At 41.6% G+C, this 7,194-nt stretch overlaps 1 pseudogene; it reads left to right on the top strand.

Moving 5' to 3' along the window:
- Nucleotides 1-4,562: 4,562 nt before the first annotated feature.
- Nucleotides 4,563-6,811, top strand: LOC116044140 (annotated as a pseudogene).
- Nucleotides 6,812-7,194: the final 383 nt, after the last annotated feature.

Genomic DNA, 7,194 nt, shown 5'->3' with positions numbered 1-7,194 from the left:
ATTAGGCTACTGTAACTTTTTCTTTAATAGAAGATCAGAATCTGTCAATTGTGAAAACAAGTCAATCTCACTATAGATGATGATCTGCAACCAAAACAGTGTATATATATATACAGTATACACCCATGGGAGTTAAGAGAGGTAGTGTTTGCACATCTAGGCAAATGTGTGTTTCGTATACATGAGAATGCAAACATGGCAGAGGAGAGACAAAGGAGTGGGAGGAGAGGAGCTGGAGCTCAAATTTCACTGATCTGTTAGAAGTGAGGAGAACAGAAAAGAAAGCACAGGTTTTTTTATTGAGTGGTTGAAGTACTAGGGACGTCAGAACAGAAGAGAGAAGAAATCATGTTATAAAACAGGATCAGTGTTGGGAAGGATACTTTCAAAATACATGGCCAAAAATGTAATTTGTAACGTATTCCGTTATTCTGAATACTTGGATTACTTCCACATTGAATTGCATTTTATAAGTGTAGGAATGCAGCCATCAAATCCTGCTTACTAAACAGGCCTATTCTGGTGTGTTCTTCTGTTCCAACTGGCTGAATGTGTTAGGCCCAAGTCTCCCTGAAAATGAAATATATTAGAATTTGCTGTAGAGGAACAAAGACTATAAGCGTATGGTTATGCAAAAGATGTTTTGATTTGTTAAAAAAGAGAAGAACTGACCAATTTTCCCTTTTCAGTTTCTTTATTTACTCAGCTGTTAAAAGTGGGAAAATAGACAAACATAAAATATTCAGTTTCTACAGAATTACAGAATTTGCTATTACATCTAATTTTCACTGAGCGACTAAAGGCATAGGTGTTGCAACTTTTATCACCTTAAAATAAAAAGCAACAGAAGGAAACCTGCATTTCCCTTACCCTTTTCCTGATTTTACAGTATAAAAACATAATAGGATGATATGAAACATTCCATAAAAAATGTCAAGATTGTTACAGCTGACTATATTCACATTAATGTTTTTTCATTAAGAATGACACACTAATAACGGTCCATCAAAATAAAACAGAAACTCCAACTGAATGTGATGATGGCAAAATAATAAAAAACTTTTAAACTACGCCACCAAATATCATTTTACCCACATGAAACAATGTTGTATTGAAAAAACAACATTACTTCTTGGTAACGTAACAACAAAGGCTAGCAGCAAAAACCTATCCAAAATGTCAAAGTTGTACATAACATAGGGTAAACATTTTTTTTTTTTGCAAACATTTGCAGTAGGCATGTAAGGCAGTCCCTCCAGGATTTCGCAATGTCGTGATCGCGCCAATTCATGCAAATTCAACCAATCACCGCAAATTTGACCAATCACCACAAGTTTTCCACAAATTTGACCAATAACCTGATGTTTCCCGCGACTTCAACCAATCCCAGCAGTCCCACGTGCCGTCAGTATGTGACTCTAAGAGCCAATGACCAAGCGGGAGTGAGAACGGCCACGGGTTGATCATTTCCTTGTTTCTGATGAAGACAAGACGTGTGTGACTGACTTGAACATCTCACATTTACCAACAAAACGTACAGCGAAAGACCGTGTAAAACATTTCAGACCGTCCTGCCAACCTGTATACATTTTAACATCAATGTACGCTGTGACGTTTTTTCACTTTAAAGTCACTGAAAGCTGTTGCTGTTTCAATCCTGTCGGCTCTCTGCAGCCGGCGGGGCTGCTGCTCCGTTCCCCCCGCGACTGACGCGTTTATTCTCCCCAAAACAAGTTTCCTTTTTATTTTTAAAGAACTATATATATATATATATATATATATATATATATATATATATATATATATATATATATATATATATATATATATATAAAAAACAAAAAAAACAAAAAAACTTTTTTTGCAACTTTCACTGTCTCCCGCAACTTCATTGCAACAAACATACAAAAAACATCGCAACATTTATTGAAACTTTTAACAAAATCTCCCGCGAAATCAGGCATTTTGGGCCGCAAAAATCTCAAAAGAAGGCCGCGAAATCCTGGAAGGAGAAATGCCTGTGAACCTAAAGACCAATATGTTTTGAGCCACCTACCTATATTTGACCCACCTACTCTACATGTCAACACTCTAGTAAAGATGAAAAAACGATGTGGAGTGAAAATAAGTCCTCCCTGGCTAAAAAGCCGGTCGAGCACTTGATGGCAGAGTAGTATTGTACTTTAAAAAGAGGGCTCTGATCATTGGATACATCTTCAACGAAGCCAATGACTTGTCTGGATCCTGGAGATGCCTCTGCACCTCTTCCTCCGCTGATGAACTTGTCATCTGTGCTGTCTCGAAAGTGAAGAAGTTGTCATCATCTTCTGGATCACCTCCAACTGCGGCATTTCCAGTGGTGCCGGCATCCTCACAAGGCTCTGTATGAAGAAGACGAGTCTCTTGGACCATTGCTGTTTTCATGGCTCCCCTCTCTTCATCAGCAAGCCACCGCAGTTGAAACTTTGGGATGGTGGAAGCCACCATCTTTGCCTCACGGGAGGCCAACACCTGCCCAAATCGAGTGTCAATGGCTTTTCTAACAGCTGAGAGGATGTGGGTTGAGAACTGCACTTGGGTCAACTTTTCAGCTAACTTGGCTTTTAGGCTGAGAATGGTGGGAACTGTATAGCCAAAGTAACAGTTCTTTTCTCCCTGGAGCAGGTTGATTGAGTAGGCAAGAGGTTTCAGAATGGCTGTGTACTCTTTTAGAAACATTGTCTCTTGAGGATGCAGTTTGGCCACTTTCAGCTGGTCACAGATTCCATTGAGCTGACTCTCAGTGAGACTCATTAACTTCTCGATTGCATGATACTCTGAGCTCCACCTAGTCACTGAAGGTACCAAAAATCTAATTTGGGCAATTTCCTCAATTGCATCAGCAGCACCTGATGAGCGATGAGCCTTATTCCAGATTGCAGCACATTTTGACATTGCACTTCTGTATAATTTTCGAGAAACACCCTGTGAGGCAACTTTGTCAAGATCAGTCGCGACAACAAGATTCAAATTATGTATCTGTGCTATCCATCTCATCATCCATTTCACAACCTCCATATTCATTGAATGCCTTAACGAAATTGCTACCATTGTCAGTGACTGTGGCACTGACTTTGCCTTGGATCTGGAATTCTGCATGAATCTGACTAATTTTGGCAGCAATAGGTGTGGCGGCCCCTTATCCTTTCACATGCCAACACAGCAGACTTTCGATCTAATGTCTCTGGCTCAATCCAGTGACATGTGATTCCCATGAAACTCCTATGATGAGCGGTACATATATTTGCTGTTGTGCACACGGTTTGAACATCCTGAAGAGTTTCAGTAAGTGCCTCCTTCATATTTTTAGATCCCCTTTCAATGCGCAGCATCAATGTTTTTCTGCACATGGGTGTCCTACCCCCACTAACTCCTTCAATCACCTCACGGAATGGGGCATTCTCCACTAATGAAAAGGGCTGCAAATCTGCAATAATGAACTCAAGAACCAAGGAGTTTAATTTCCTTTGGGTGATTGCTGAGGTATTGAATGTTGCTTGTTTGAGAGGAGGTGTGGTGGGCATGGCACTTCGTTCACCACCATCACCTGATGCCATTTCTGCTCTTTGCAAGACACTGGAATGCTTCCTCTAAAATAAAGAGATGAATAAAGACAGAAAGAGCACACATTAATAACACTGAAATTGTTTAATGCTGGGAAGAATAGAGGACTATTGTAAATATAACGTCCTAGAGGTGCTGATGGTGACATTACACTTCACAGTAATCATTACGCATACTCATAATAATCATCTGTTTTAAATGTAATGTGTGAAGTCTACTACCACCTAGGCTATTCAACATACCATGTTACAACACGGTCTACACATTGCATACACAGGAGGACTTGGCATTTAAGGAAACATAAGACAGTAGCCTAACTGAAGACAGTAGGCAGTAGGCTAAATGTAACTAACTGCACTAACTGCACATTGAACTGCATACTACAAAAATCTAACCGCAGTCTAAGCTACCACAAGCTCATTTTAGCTAACATTAGCTAGCATGTCAAACAGGGCTAGTCAGTCTTTCAACGGCTCTGGGGCTAGTAAATCAGCACATAGGAGAATGTAAAGTCGCACGTCAACTAAGCAGGTAGCTACCTAATACAACTATAAAATAGCAAGGTGACCAGTAAAACTACAGCAGACGACTACCCCTGGCTAATTAAAAAAAAAAAAAAAAAAACTTACTTTAAGATGCTTCTTCAGGTTGGAGGTGGAGTAATTTGGACACTGAAAGGAGGTTGGTTGCTGGCAAGCAGAAGTTGCACTGCACAGTTATATTTCATTCTCCCTTCTCTTTCTTTAATGTGAAATGCTGTTTGAATTTCTAAGATAGAAACGAATTCCTGCCCTGGCTCTGTTCTCTACCTCTAGCTCCTGCTGCTCCTCTTCCGACTCCATTGTGACTGATCACGCAAATAGGTCATTTTTTCATTTTCATATTGGGGCTTCTGGGAAATGCATGGAGTTGCCTTAATTTATTTAGAGCACATGTGTCTAACTCAAGGCCCGCGGGCCACATCCGGCCCGTGAATGAATTATCTTTGGCCTGCATGACAAAATGTATTTACTGTTAGAGCTGGGCCGCCGGTATATCGCACCACCATAATAGTACAAATCCCACAATGCACTGGCCGTGCGTCGGCACGTCAATCACAGGCCTGCGAAAGCGCGCCCCACTCGTTCATCAGCAGTCAACTAACCCTCTCCCCAAAAAATGGCTAAACGAAAGGTGGACTTTGAAAACAGGGGTTTTCAAGACAGGTGGGAGGCACAGTATATGTTCGCGGATGTAAAGGGCAAAGCTGTGTGTCTCCTGTGCGGAGACAGTGTGTCTGTAATGAAAGAATACAACATAAGAAGACACTGTGAAACGAAGCACCACGACAAATACAAGCATCTGGACACGACACAAAGGCTACAGAAGGTAGAAGAGTTGAAAAGACGTCTGGTGTCACAGCAGGCTATGTTCACTAAAGCCAAATCACAAAGCGAGGCTGCTGTTAAGGCCAGTTTTATTGTGGCAGCAGAGGTTGCAAAATCAGCCCGGCCCTTTACCGAGGGGGAATTTGTCAAAAACTGCATGTTAAAGTTTGCGACGCCGTATGCCCAGAAAAAAGGCAAGCATTTTTAAATGTGAGTCTGAGCCGAAACACCGTTGCTGACCGTGTGCGTCACCTTGCTGCCAATCTCCAACAACAGCTTGTGAGAAAGGGAAAAGATTTCATCGCATACTCCCTTGCTGTGGATGAGAGTATGACACTTCTGATATTGCCCAGCTGTCAATTTTCATCTATGGAGTGGAGTCAAGCCTGTGCGTAACAGAAGAGATTTTGGGATTACACTCAATGCATGGCACAACTACGGGGAAAGATCTCTTTGAAGAGGTGTCCAGATGTGTAGATAAAATGGGGCTGCCGTGGGATAAACTTGTGGGACTGACAACAGATGGAGCGCCTGCGATGTGCGGTCAAAAAAGTGGATTGGTGGGGAGGATCCGAGAAAAGATGCAGGAGGAAAACGTCACAGGTGAGCTGCTTATCACTGCATCATACACCAGGAATCATTGTGTGGCAAAGCCTTGAAAATGGAACATGTGATGAGCATCATAACACGAGCGGTTAACTTTATCAGAGCCAAAGGTTTAAATCACCGCCAGTTCAAGTCTTTTCTGGCGGAGTTAAGTTCAGAATATGGTGACTTGTCCTATCACACAGAGGTGCGATGGCTAAGCCAGGGAAAGGTGCTGGAAAGATTTTCCGAGTTGCGTGAGGAGATCTGTGAGTTCATGGAAAGCAAAGGGAAAGACACAACAGACCTCCGAAATAAAAAGTTTCTGTGTGAAGTGGCGTTTCTGTGTGACATCACGAGCCACCTGAATGCGCTCAACCTGCAGCTTCAGGGGCGGGGCCGTGTCATCACTGACATGTACGCTACAGTGAGGGCTTTTAAAACCAAGCTGCGCCTGTGGGAGACGCAGATGCTGCAGGAAAACTTGAGCCATTTTCCGCACTGCCAAACAATGAAAGAGCAGGTCGCTGCCGCCGTTTTCCCAACTACATAGTTTGCTGAAAAACTCGGCATACTTGGTGCTGACTTCACACGGCGATTTGCTGATTTTGAAGCACAAAAAAGCAGGTTTGAACTGCTCAGTAATCCATTTACAGCTGACGTGGAACGCGCACCATCAAACCTCCAAATGGAGCTGATTGAGCTCCAATGTAGTGACACACTGAAGGCAAAATATGAGTCTGTGGGCGCTGCAGAGTTTCCAAGTTTCATCCCTGACACAATGCCCCAGCTGCGCTCCCAGGCTGCTCAAACGCTCTCTATGTTTGGCAGCACATACTTGTGTGAACAACTGTTCTCTTTGACGAAGACAAGCAAAACTTCCCACAGGAGTCACCTTACTGATGAACACCTTCACTCAATCCTGAGGATTTCCTCAGCTCAGAGCCTGACCCCAGACATTGATGAACTTGTATCCAAGATGAGACACCAAGCATCTGGCTCAGACTAGTGAGCATCACAGAGCAGCAAACGGTGCTTTGACGCATTTTCAGTTTTTAATGCAGCTTCATTTTTGCATTTTTTTCTCTTGCTACTACAGGACAATTAGATTATTTCTTTGAAGTAAATAACCTTTGGCTGTTTTTTGCCTGTAGAAAATGTTTTCACTTGAAATTACTCTGGAAAAACTGCAGATAGAGCCATAAGAAATTAGTGAAACTGATTAAATTTCTTTTATTTATTTATTATTTTTATTTCTTTTAATGTTGTTTTATAGGCAACAATCTATAGGCCTTGTTAGTTCCAGGTTCAATATGTGCAATAAGGTTGTTTCAATAAGTTTTCAATAAATGTTTAACCCGTCAGGCCCTTGACTTTTAGCAATTTTTTAATCTCGGCCCACTGTGTATTTGAGTTTGACACCCCTGATTTAGAGAGTGAATAAACTCGTGAAACAGAGAAGTATCATCATGTAATCCATTGATTTCAACAATGTAACTGTAATCTAAATACCAACTATTTAACTTGTAACTGTAACGGAATACAGTTACTCATAATTTGTATTCTGAATACGTAACGCCGGTACATGTATTCCGTTACTCCCTAATACTGAACAGAGTAATTACAATACATGTTCCAT

Source organism: Sander lucioperca, chromosome 15 (assembly GCF_008315115.2).
Source record: "Sander lucioperca isolate FBNREF2018 chromosome 15, SLUC_FBN_1.2, whole genome shotgun sequence".
NCBI classification, from domain to species: Eukaryota; Metazoa; Chordata; class Actinopteri; order Perciformes; family Percidae; genus Sander; species Sander lucioperca.
Note: the sequence above shows the minus strand (reverse complement) of the source record. Positions and strands in the feature narration are given on the sequence as shown.